Source organism: Papio anubis, chromosome 12 (genome assembly GCF_008728515.1).
Source record: "Papio anubis isolate 15944 chromosome 12, Panubis1.0, whole genome shotgun sequence".
NCBI classification, from domain to species: Eukaryota; Metazoa; Chordata; class Mammalia; order Primates; family Cercopithecidae; genus Papio; species Papio anubis.
The window spans coordinates 51,156,010-51,168,562 of NC_044987.1; positions in this window are offsets into that span (position 1 = coordinate 51,156,010).

A 12,553-nucleotide genomic window follows, 5' to 3' on the forward strand; every position below is an offset into this window, starting at 1 on the left:
TTGAGACCAAGAGTTCAAGACCAGAAGACCAGACTGGGCTACATAGTGGGGCCCCATCTCTACAAAATAAAAAACCCCACAACTTTTTAATTAACCAGGAATGGCAGCATGTGCCTGTAGTCCCAGCTACTTGGAAGGCTAAGGTAGGAGGATCACTTGAGCCCAGAAGTTTTTACCTGTAGTGAGCTATGATTGTGCTACTGTGCTTCAACCTGAGCAACAGAGCAAGATCCTATCTCGAAAACAAAATGTGGTGGAATGTTGGTTAGGATTATTTGGCTATATATAATTTTTGAAACCTGAGACAACAAAATACGGTTTTTGTTTGTTTGCTTGTTTTTTGTCATCATGTGAAAGTCTAGAGGTTGGTAGCCTGGGACTAGTATTGTGGTTTCATGATATTGTCCACTCAACATTTCCATTTTTATCTCTCTGGCCAGGACTTGGCCTGCAAGGGAGCATGGAAAATATATTCTTTCAATAGGGAATAATGCTACCCTAAGTAAAATAGGTGTTTTTTACAGAGAAGGAAGCAGAGAATGAATATTTGAGTAGGCAGTTAACAATTTTTGCCTTAACATTTGTGGGAAGAACATGGTTTTATAGACAAGACTGAATTCTAATTCGACCATATACTGATTGTGACCTTGAACAAGTTATTTTGCCTCTGTCCCTCAGTTTTTTCTCCTGTAAGATTGAGCTAATACCACTGACCATGCAGTGTTCAGAGGATTAAATGAAATGATACAGGGCATTCCCAGTGTGTGCAGTGGAAGTGGGAAGCCTGTAGGGTATGGTCCAGCTGTGCCGCACAGAGGCACGCAGCACCAGCGAACAGTTATAAAGTAAATTCTTACTTAAACTTCAGCTAGCCATTCAAATTGATGTTTAAAATGACAGAATTTCTGCCCAGCCACTGAGTGTCAATATTTGTACATGCAAAATCATCTTTAGGGGTGGGCAAGATGGCTGACTAGACACAGCTAGGTGGAACAGCTCCCACTGAGGGACTGAGATGACTGGCATGCTCCTAACAGATCTTCAGAGGGAAGGCACCAAGAGTGAACTTTGGGAAGACACAGAAGCTGAGCTGAAGGAGGAGAATGGTGGGAACCCTGCATGGTCTACTGTGCACTGGAACTTGTTCCTGGCCCACAATGGCTCCAGAGGAATGGGTGAGTTGAATTGATAAGGAGCAACTCACACCCTCACTACAGGCCTCTGGAACCCTGGCAGGAGGAGACCCCTCAACCACCATGGACACTTGAGTTGGCAGAAAGAGCTGCTTAGAGAGGTAGTAGGAGCAGCAAGCCAGCTGATGTGGAGCCCAGAGAGTTTAGTGCCAGATGGTCTGTAGCAGAGGACATCCAGGGACACCCATTCCCCTAGGCTTAACTTTTTCTCACAGGAGACTTTATCTCTAGGGAGACTGTTGGACCTGATCTCTGCAGGGTTGTCTTGTTTATCAGATGTGGCTGGTCTGACCTGAGCACCCCTTGGTCTGTTGACCTCTCCTGAGGCCTTAGACTGGCCATACCTACTTATAGGGCATTCTCAGGTGCCCTGGGGGCCTGCACCATAGCTTCTGCACTGGCAGACTGTGCCTGACCAGTGGAGATCCCCAGCAGGGCAGCCCCCATGGCCATGCACCACTGGTGCCAACACTAAAATTCAGAAAACGCAGAGAACCCTAGTAAGATACTTTACAAGAAGATCATTCTGAAGACACATAATCATCAGATTCTTCAGGGTCAAAATAAAAGAAAATAATGTTAAAGGCAGATAGAGAGAAAGGCCAAGTCACCCACAAAAGGAAGCCCATCAGACTAAGAGTGGAACTCTCAGCAGAAACCCTACAAGCCAGAAGAGATTAGGGGCCAATATTTGACCATCTTAAGGAAAAGATATTTAACCCAAAATTTCCTATCTGGCCATACTAAGCTTCATAAGCAAAGGAGAAAGAAGTTCCTTTTCAGTCAAGCAAATGCCAAGGGAATTTGTTACTACTAGACTTGCCTTGCAAGAGCTCCTTAAGTAAGCACTAGATATGGAAAGGAAAGAACCTTACCAGCCACTACAAAAACACAATGAAGTACACAGACCAGTGACCCTATAAAGCAACCTCATAAACAAGTCTGCAAAATAACCAGCTAGCATCATGATGCCAAGATCAAATCCACATATTTCAATACTAACTTTGAATGTAAATGGGCTAAATGCCCCAGTTAAAAGGCACAGAGTGGCAAGCTAGATAATGAACCAAGACCCATTGCTGTGCTGTCTTCAAGAGATGCATCTCACATGCAATGATGCACATTATAGGGATGGAGAAAAATCTACTAAGCAAATGAAAAACAGAAAAAAGCAGGGGTTGCAATCCTAGTTTCTCACAAAACAGACTTTAAACCAACAAAGATCAAAGATTGTATCACGTCCTTTGCAGGAACATGGATGGAGCTGGAGGCCATTATACTTAACAAACTAATTCAGGAACAGTAAACCAAATATGGCATGTTCCCACTTGTAAGTGGGAGCTAAATGATAAGAACACATGGACTCACAGAGGTTAACAACACATACTGGGGCCTATTGGAGGATGGAAGGTGGGAGGAGGGAGAGGATCAGGAAAAATAACTGATGGATATTAGGCTTAATACCTGGGTGACAAAATAATCTGTACAGCAAACCCCCATGACACAAGTTTACCTATGTAAAGAACCTGCACATGTGACCCTGAACTTAAAATAAAAGTTAAATTAAAAAAATACAGGGTAAATGCCATAGCGTCTGGAACATGATAGACATACAGTAAATGATGAGTAATATTACATGTATAAAATAAAACATTAATTATCTAGCAGGCCATTGAGAGATGGTGTCTAGTTAATTAGCCCAAATGGCTACTCAGTTACAGGTTTAATATTAGAGTCACCATATCCACTTTCCCTGTGTTATATAAGAAAGAAATACTCTAAGATAAAGGAAGAGTTATAACATATTGTCAATGGCATTTATCAACTCTAATTAACTTAATCATGTCCATTCAGCTTGTTTGAATTAATATTTGTTCAAATGCTTTCGATCAATCTGCCTTCATCTGTTACCAGCCAAACTGAAAATCCTGAGACAAGTTATCTCTTTAAGGCCTGCTGAAATATAGCTATTTTGCCAAACATACAATACCCTAAGCTTAGATCTTGAAAAGGGTGATAAACACTTCTCTAGCAACTGCTGGTTATGGGGCCTCTGTTTAGACATCTTGAGTAATTTTTTTTTCATGATTATTTTGGTTGGTTGATTTTGCAATTATTGAAGTCATAATCAATAACAAGTATATACAGCACCTGGATCTGCTTACAGGCACTGTTGTATCTATTAACCCAGCTCTGAGCCCTTGCAGTTACTTTCACCAAATGAAAGGCTGCTGGTCAGCCCTGTGTTTTACAATATCATGTTATCATTTCCCACTCAAGGCAGGCAAGGGAGGGACAAACACTTGTCTTGGCACAGCTGATGCCTCTAGTTAGCAGAAAATGCTTCAGACTGTGAAGAAGCTGTGCGGAAGGGCCAAGTGGTCATGCACTTTGGCTTGGCACATAAAGGGAACTGCAGGAAATAAACTGGGTCCTATTAGAGGAAAGGTGTGATATTTTTACAGGTGAATTTATGTTTCTCTCTTGGAGGCAACTTTCTTTAATCACATCACAAATTACTTTAGGCTGAAAAGCAAGTGGTGGATCAGAGAAAACCATTGCAGAATACCTAACCTATGCTTGACCTTAAGTTATTCAAGTAGTGGCAGACATTGATCAACAGGAAGGAAGGTGTTTCACAGAGAAATGCCTAGATTGAGAGATGAGGGTTCATGCAGCATTCTCCTTTACAAGAAAAAAAAAAAAAAACCCATCAAAAAGTGGGTGAAGGATATGAACAGACACTTCTCAAAAGAAGACATTTATGCAGCCAACAGACATACGAAAAAATGGTCATCATGACTGGTTATCAGATAAATGCAAATCGAAACCACAATGAGATACTGTCTCATGTCAGTTAGAATGGTGATCATTAAAAAGTCAGGAAACAACAGATGCTGGAGAGGATGTGGAGAAATAGGAATGCTTTTACACTGTTGGTGGGAGTGTACATTAGTTCAACCACTGTGGAAGACAGTGTGGTGATTCCTCAAGGATCTAGAACTAGAAATGCCATTTGACCCAGCAATCCCATTACTGGGTATATGCCCAAAGGATTATAAATCATTCTATTATAAAGACACACGCACACGTGTGTTTATTGCGGCACTACTCACAATAGCAAAGGCTTGGAACCAATTGAAATGTCCATCAATAATAGACTGGATAAAGAAAATGTGGCACATATACACCATGGAATACTATGCAGCCATAAAAAAGGATGAGTTTGTGTCCTTTGCAGGGACATGGATGAAGCTGGAAACCATCATTGTCAGCAAAATACCACAAAAACAGAAAATCAAACACCACATGTTCTCACTCATAAGTGGGAGTTGAAAAATGAGAACACATGGACACATAGAGGGGAACATCATACAGTGGGTCCTGTTAGGGGGTGGGGGCCTGGGGGAGGAATAGCATTAGGAGAAATACCTAATGTAAACGACGAGTTGATGGGTGCAGCAAACCAACATGGCTCATGTATACATATGTAACAAACCTGTACATTGTGCACATGTACCCTAGAGCTTAAAGTATGATAATAATTTAAAAAAGAAAAAAATAGAAACCTGCCAAGACTTTAATTACTAGAATTGTCATACACAAGTATAAAACAGCTATGTTTACTTTGCTTAAAGCAGTAACAGATAAACTTGAAAATGTCTGCATGAAATAGCAAACTTTAAGATACAGCAGATTTGAAAAAGAATATATCCAACTTTTAGAAATAAAATATATAATTTTTAAAATATACACAATGAAAAATCAAATATATAGAAATTACATATATAATTTCTTTTGAAAAAGAGATTTGCTCTGTTGCCCAGGCTGGAGGACAGTGGCGCAATCTTAACTCACTGCAACTTCTGCCTCCTAGGCTCAAGTCATCCTCCCACCTCAGCCTCTCATGTAGTTGGGACCACAGGCATGCATCTCCATGCCTAGCTAATTTTTGTATTTTTTGTAGAGACTGGGTTTCACCATTTTGCCCAGGCTAGTCTGAAGCTCCTGGGGTCAAGCAATCCACCTGCCTCAGCCCCCCAAACTGCTGGGATTACAGGCATGAGCCAATGCACCTGACCTAAGACATATAATTTTACATATAAAATAAAAAATACAAGAAAATATTTAAAACAAAAACTCAATGTATAGGTAGAAAAGTAAATTAGACATACCTGAAGAGATGAAAAGAAATCACATAGAATGAAGCATAAACAGATATAAAGATGAAAAATATCAAGGGAATGCTAAAGAGACATGAAAGATAGAGTGAAAACGTATAATATTTACTTGTAATTCTAGAATGAGAGAAAAGAGAGAATGGGGTAGATGCAATATTTTTAAAGATTATGGATAAGAATTTTTCAGAATTGATGAAAGGTGCTAATCTACAAATTCAGTAAACAATGAATTTCAAGAAAGATGAATGAAAAGAAATCCATATCACAACACTTGATTAGTAGAACTAAGGAACACTAAAAAAAATTCAGCTCACTTTCAAAAGCAAAAAGCAGTTAGATAGAAAGCTGGCTTCCTAACAGCAATGAGAGTCAGAGGACAGGGGATTGGCATTGTGGTTGGAAAGAAGATAACTCCCAACCTAGACTTCCGCATCCAGATAAAATATATTTTAAGACTGAAGGCCAAATAAAAATATTTTCAGACAAATGAATAAGCAAGCAAGCAAAGAAACAAAAATTGAGTTTGTCACTAAGAGAACTTCAACAAAAGAAATTCTAAAAGATATATTTCAGGCCAAAGGAAAATGATATAAGGTCTGAAATGAAAGATACATTAAAGAGTAAAGAAAATAGTAAATATGTGGGTAAATCTAAAAGAGAGAAAAAGAAAAATGGTAGAAATTGGTATTCTTTGAAGCTAAAAAAATATAGAATTACATGACAAACATAATTCAAGAGAAGAGTAAATGGAATAAAATAATTTAAGGTCTTTGGGAAAAGACTGTAAGTATTGATTAGCTTTATACCTTGATAAGCTAAGTTTACATGTTGTAATTCCTAAGGTAAAACCAAAAGAAATAGCATTTGACTTTTCAACCTAGGAGAAAAACCAATAATAAATAATAAAAGTAACAGAAAAAGAAAAGAAGAAAGAAGAAACATTGAATAGGCAGGACAAATAGAAAATATGAAATAAGGCTGGGCGCGGTGGCTCATGCCTGTAATCCCAGCACTTTGGGAGGCCGAGGCGGGCGGATCACGAGGTCAGGAGATCGAGACCATCCTGGCTAACATGGTGAAACCCCGTCTCTACTAAAAATACAAAGAAGTTTAGCCGGGCATGGTGGTGGGTGCCTGTAGTCCCAGCTACTCTTGAGGCTGAGGTAGAAGAATGGCGTGAACCCGGGAGGCGGAGCTTGCAGTGAACCGAGATCGCGCCACTGTACTCCAGCCTGGGTGACAGAGCGAGACTCTGTGTCAAAAAAAAAAAAAAAAAATGAAATAAGATAATAAACATAAACACAAATATATTTTAATTATTACATTGTTAATGGACTAAATGTTCCAGTTAGAGGACAAAGATTGTCAAACTGGACAATAAAACAAAGCCCAACTATAGGTTTACAAAATAAACATTGAAGACATAAAGATATAGAAAGATTGAAAAAAGAGTAGTGGGACCTCTTACAAACACTAACTAAAATAAAGCACTTTCTCCTCTCTGAAGTCCATAAAAACCCTGTACTCAGTCCTCTAGTACAGTCATAATAATTAGATTTTAGGACAAAAAGCATTAGTAGTGATGGAAAAGAACTTTTATGATGAAATCAGGAAGACATAAGATTGAATCTGTGCCTAATAATATAACCTCAAAATAAATTAAAATGGACAGAACTAAAAGGATAAATAAACACATTCACAGTCATAGAGAGAGAGTTTATTTGATGTGTGTGTGTGTGTGTTTGCAGAACAATTGTTGCCTAGAGACGGAGATTTTAACATCTTTCAGTAATTGATAGAACAAGGGGAAAAATCAGTACAGACATAGATGATTTGAACAGTATAATTAATATATCTAACATATGCCAAAAAAATACTCTGGCCATAATGTAATTTAGGTACAAAGCGTTCCCAAAAACATAACTAGAAAAAAATCCTTTCTGTTTAGAAATTAAGAAACACATTTTTAAATAATTCATGTGTCAAAGAAACCACAGGAAAATTATAAAACATTTTGAACTGAATGAAAATAAACAAATTAACATACAAGTTTGGTCTCAGAAAAAAATTTCGATAGAAGACAGACTTTGGATTAAACAGCCTACAGGTGGTAACTGTAAATAAGCAGATGAATTCAACCAGCGAGTACTTGTAGAAAAAGGCCAATTCTAGAACATTAAAAGGCACCATCTTTTACTTCTCTTTCTTTAAAATTGATGCATAATAGATGTACTTTTTTGGGCAACATGTGGCAATTTAATACATTCATATAATTTGTAAAGATCAAATTAATATACTTGGGATATCCATCACCTTAAATATTTGTCTTTTCTTTATGCTAGAACAATTCCAATCCTTCTCTTCTAGCTGTTTTGAAATATACAATGGATTACTATAAACTATAGTCACTCTGCTGATCTAACACTAGGTCTTACTTCTTCTATCAAGCTGTATATTTGTACCCATTAACTAACTTCTATTCATCCTCCTTCCCCCTTACCCCTCTCAGCCTCTGGTAACCACCAATCTATTCTCCATTTTCATGAGATCCACTTTTTAAGCTATTACATATGGATGAGATATTTGTCTTTCTGTGCTTGGGTTATTTCACTGAACATAATGGCCTTCAATTCCATCCATGTTGCTGCAAATGACATCATTTCATTCTTTTTTTTATAGCTGAATAGTAGTCCATTATGTATATGTACCACATTTTCTTTATCCATTCATCCATTGATGGGCCCTTAGGTTCATTCCATATTTTGGCTACCGTGAATAGTGCTGCAAACATGGGAGTGCAGATGTCTTTTGGACACACTGATTTCTTATTTATTTATTTATTTTTGGCTATATAGCAAGTAGTGGTATTGCTGGATCATATGGTAGTTGTATTTTCAGTTTTTTGAGGCACCTCTATAGTGTTCTCCATAGCTGTGGTACTGATTTACATTCCCACCAACAGTGTATGAGGGCTCCCCTTTCTCCAGATCCTTGCTGGCACCTGTTATTGCCTGTCTTTTAGATAAAAGCCATTTTAACTGGGGTGAGCTATCTCCTTATAGTTTTAATTTGCATTTCTCTAAGATTAGTGATGTTGAGCATGTTTTCATATACCTGTTAGCCATTTATAGGTCTTCTTTTGAGTAGTCTACTCAGATCTTTTGCCTTTTTTTTTTTTTTTTTTTTTTTTGCTGAGTTGTTTGAGCTCCTTATATAATCTGATTACTAATCCCTTGTCAGATGGGTAGTTTGCAAAAATTTTTTTCCTATTCTGTGGATTGTCTCTTCACTTTGTTAATTGTTTTTTTGTTTTTGTTTTTGTTTTGCTCTGTGGAAGCTTTTCAGCTTGATGTAATCCCATTAATCTATTTTTGCTTTGGCTGCCTGTGATTTTGAGGTCTTACCCCAAAAATCTTTGCCAAGACCAATTTTCTGGAGCATTTCTCCAATGTTTTCTTCTAGTATTTTCATAGTTTGAGGTCTTAAGTTTATGTCTTTAATCCATTTTTATATTTTTGTGGTATGGTGAGAAATTAGGTGTCTAATTTCTTTCTTCTGCATCTGTTATCCAGTTTTCCCAGCACCATATATTGATGAGACTGCCCTTTTCCAATTGTATGTTCTTGGTGTCTTTGTTGAAAATGAGCTACTGTAAATGCATAGATTTATATCTGGATTCTCTATTCTGTTCTATTGGTCTACATGTCTGTTTTTATGTCAGTACTGATGACAGTGGTGGCCTGTCTAGAGTGACCACTGCCATGACACTGGCTGCAGTGAGGGAGGCACGGCTGGAGCTGCATGCTCCATGGAGCTGCAGGAGCTGGGAATAGGCAGAAGCCCCACCCACTTCTGAGTTGACAGGGCAGGAGCTTCATGCTCCCAGGGTGCAGCTGCAGCTGCCCAGCTGTAGCTATGGACCCAGGCATCCCTGTGCTTTTGGGGGCTAGAAGCAGGCAGGAACCCTGCCCTCCCAGGTGCAGCTGCAGCCACCCAAACTGCAGCTGTGCACCTGGGCATCCCTGTGCTCTTGGGGGCCCAGGAAAGTCCCCCTGTCCCTGAAAGCTCAGAAATCCTGCTTCTGCTGCCTGGCCTCTCCCTGCTCCTGGTGCCTGCTCAAATTTTGGAGCAAAGTTAAAGCTAAGCCCAGGGGCTGTCATAACCCAGCTGGGTATTTGCATACTTGGGGCAGTGCCGACCTGCTAGCTCCCTGCCACCTTGGCCCCCTCTGGACTTTGGGCACCAATGAGCATGGGAGGGAGGCTGAGGGGGAGCTGAGGGCAGCTCAGCACTGATTTGCAGGTACCCCCTGGCCTGAACAGCCTGGGTGCCATGAACAGTGGCAGGAGGCAGACAGGGCCTGGGGCAGAAAGGGATGGGTCCCCAGTGAAGCCTCACTTTCGAGCTGGGGAAGGCCTGAAGCCTGGGGGTCAGGCTGCCAGTCCCACAGACCAAAGTGGGAACTTACGGTGCTTTTTCCAGACCTTCCCATGGCCGCCTATGGACTATTCAGCATGCACTTTCTCCTCTCTGAAGTCCATAAAATCCCTGTAGTCAGCAGCCTCAGGGAGATGACAGGATGACTAGTCACAGAGAGGAGTTACCCACCCCGGGGGCTCCTCTCTGCTGACAGCTGAAGACTCGTCAGGACAACCAGCTGTAGAGAGGAGCTATGATAAGGTTTGGTTGTGTCCCCACCCAAATCTCATCTTGAATTGTAGCTCTCATACTGTGGGAAGGACCCAGTGGGAGATTAGTGAATCATACTGTTTTTGTGGCAACATACTGTTTTTGTGGCAGTGAATACGTCTCATGAGATCTGATGGTTTTATAAGGGGAAACCCCTTTCACTTGGCTCTCATTCTGTCTTGCCACCACCATCTTCCCACCATGATTGTGAGGCCTCCCCAGCCACGTGGAACTGTGAGTCCATTAAACCTATTTTTTCTTTATAAATTACTTTATAAATTACTCAGTCTGGGGTATGTCTTTATCAGTAATGTGAGAACAGATGAATACAGTAAGTTGGTACTGGGAGTGGGGTGCTGCTGTAAAGATATCCCAAAATGTGGAAGCGACTTTGGAACTGGGTAACAGGCAGAGGTTGGAACAGTTTGGAGGGCTCAGAAGAAGACAGGAAAATGTGGGAAAGTTTGGAACCTCCTAGAGACTTGTTGAATGGCTTTGTCCAAAATGCTGATAATGATATAGACAATGAAATCCAGGCTGGGGTGGTCTCAGACAGAGATGAGGAACTTTTTGGGAACTGGAGTAGAGGTGACTCTTGCTATGTTTTAGCAAAGAGACTGGCAGCATTTTGCCCCTGCCCTAGAGATTTGTGGAACTTTGAACTTGAGAGAGATGATTTAGGGTATCTGGAAGAATAAATTTCTAAGCAGCAAAGCACTCAAGTGGTGATTTGGGTGTTGTTAAAAGCATTCAGTTTTAAAAGAGAAACAAAGCATAGAAGTTCAGAAAATTTGCAGCCTGACAATGCGATAGAAAAGAAAAACCCATTTTCTGAGGATAAAGTCAAGCTGGCTCCAGAAATTTGCAAAATTAACAAGGAGCCAAATGTTAATCCCCAAGACAATGGGAAAAATATCTCTAAGGCATGTCCGAGGTCTTCACGGCAGCCCCTCCCATCACAGAATCGGAGGCCTAGGAGGGAAAAAATAGTTTTGTGGACAGTGCCCTGTGTTACAGCTACTCTAGCCATGGCTAAAAGTGATGAAGGTACAGCTTGGGCCATGGCTTCAGACAGTGCAAACCCCAAGCCTTGGCAGCTTCCATGTGGTGTTGAGCCTGTGGGTGCACAGAAGTCATAATCGTGGTTTGAGAACTTCCACTTAAATTTCAGAGGATGTATGGAAACGCTTGGATGTCCAGGCCAGAGGTGTGCTGCAGGGTGGAGCCCTCATGGGGAACCTCTGCTACGGCAGTGCAGAAGGGAAATGTGGGGTTGAAGTCCCCACACAGAGTCCTCACTGGGGCACTTCCTAGTGGAGCTGTGAGAAGAGGGCTACCATCCTCCAGACCCCAGAATTGTGGATCCACCAATAGCTTGCACTGTGTGCCTGGAAGGGTCACAGACACTCAGCACAAGCCTGTGAAAGCAGCCAGGAGGCCTGCTGTACCCTGAAAAGCCACAGGGGTGGAGCTGCTCAACACCATGGAACCCACCTCTTGCATTAGCATGACCTGAATGTGAGACATGGAGTCAAAGGTGATCATTTCAGAGCTTTAAGATTTGACTGCCCCATTGAATTTTGGACTTGCATGGGGCCTGTAGCCCTTTGTTTTTGCCAATTTCTCCCATTTGGAATGGCTGTATTTACCCAATGCCTGTACTCTCATTGTATCTAGGAAGTAACATGCTTTGGGATTTTATAGGCTCATAGGTGGAAGGGACTTGCCTTGTCTCAGATCAAACTTTGGACTATGGACTTTTAGATTAATGCTGAAATGAGTTAAGACTTTGGGGTACTGTTGGGAAGGTATGATTGGTTTCGAAATGTGATAACATGAGATTTGGAAAGGGCCAGGTATGGAATGATATGGTTTGGGTGTGTCCCCACCCAAATGTCATCTTTAATTGTATCTCCCAGAATTCCCACATATTGTGGGAGGGACTTGGTGGGAGATAATTGAATAATGGGGGCAGTTTCCCCATACTGTTCTCTCATGGTTTTATAAGGGAAAATCCCTTTCACCTGACTCTCATTCTGTCTTGCTGCTGCCATGTAAGACATGCCTTTAGCCTTCCACCATGATTGTGAGGCCTCCCCAGCCATGTGGAACTGTGATTCCATTAAATCTCTTTTTCTGTATAAATTACCCAGTCTTGGGTATGCCTTTATCAGCAGTGTGAGAACAGACTAACATAGCTACCCACTCCAGGATCTCCTCTCTGCTGAGAGCTGAGCAGACGTTGGGGCAACCAATTGCAGAGAGGAACTACCCATTCCAGGGTCTCCTCTCTGCTGAGAGCCGAACACTCATCAGGACACCATGGCTGTGGAGAGAAGCTATCTACTGTGAGTCACTTCTGGGCTGTTCTATCACTCAGTAAAGCTCCTATTCACCTTGCCCACCCTCTGCTTGTCTGTGTACCTTGTTCTTCCTGGGCGCAGGACAAGAACTCAGGACCCACCAAATGGCGGGGATGAAAGAGCTCTA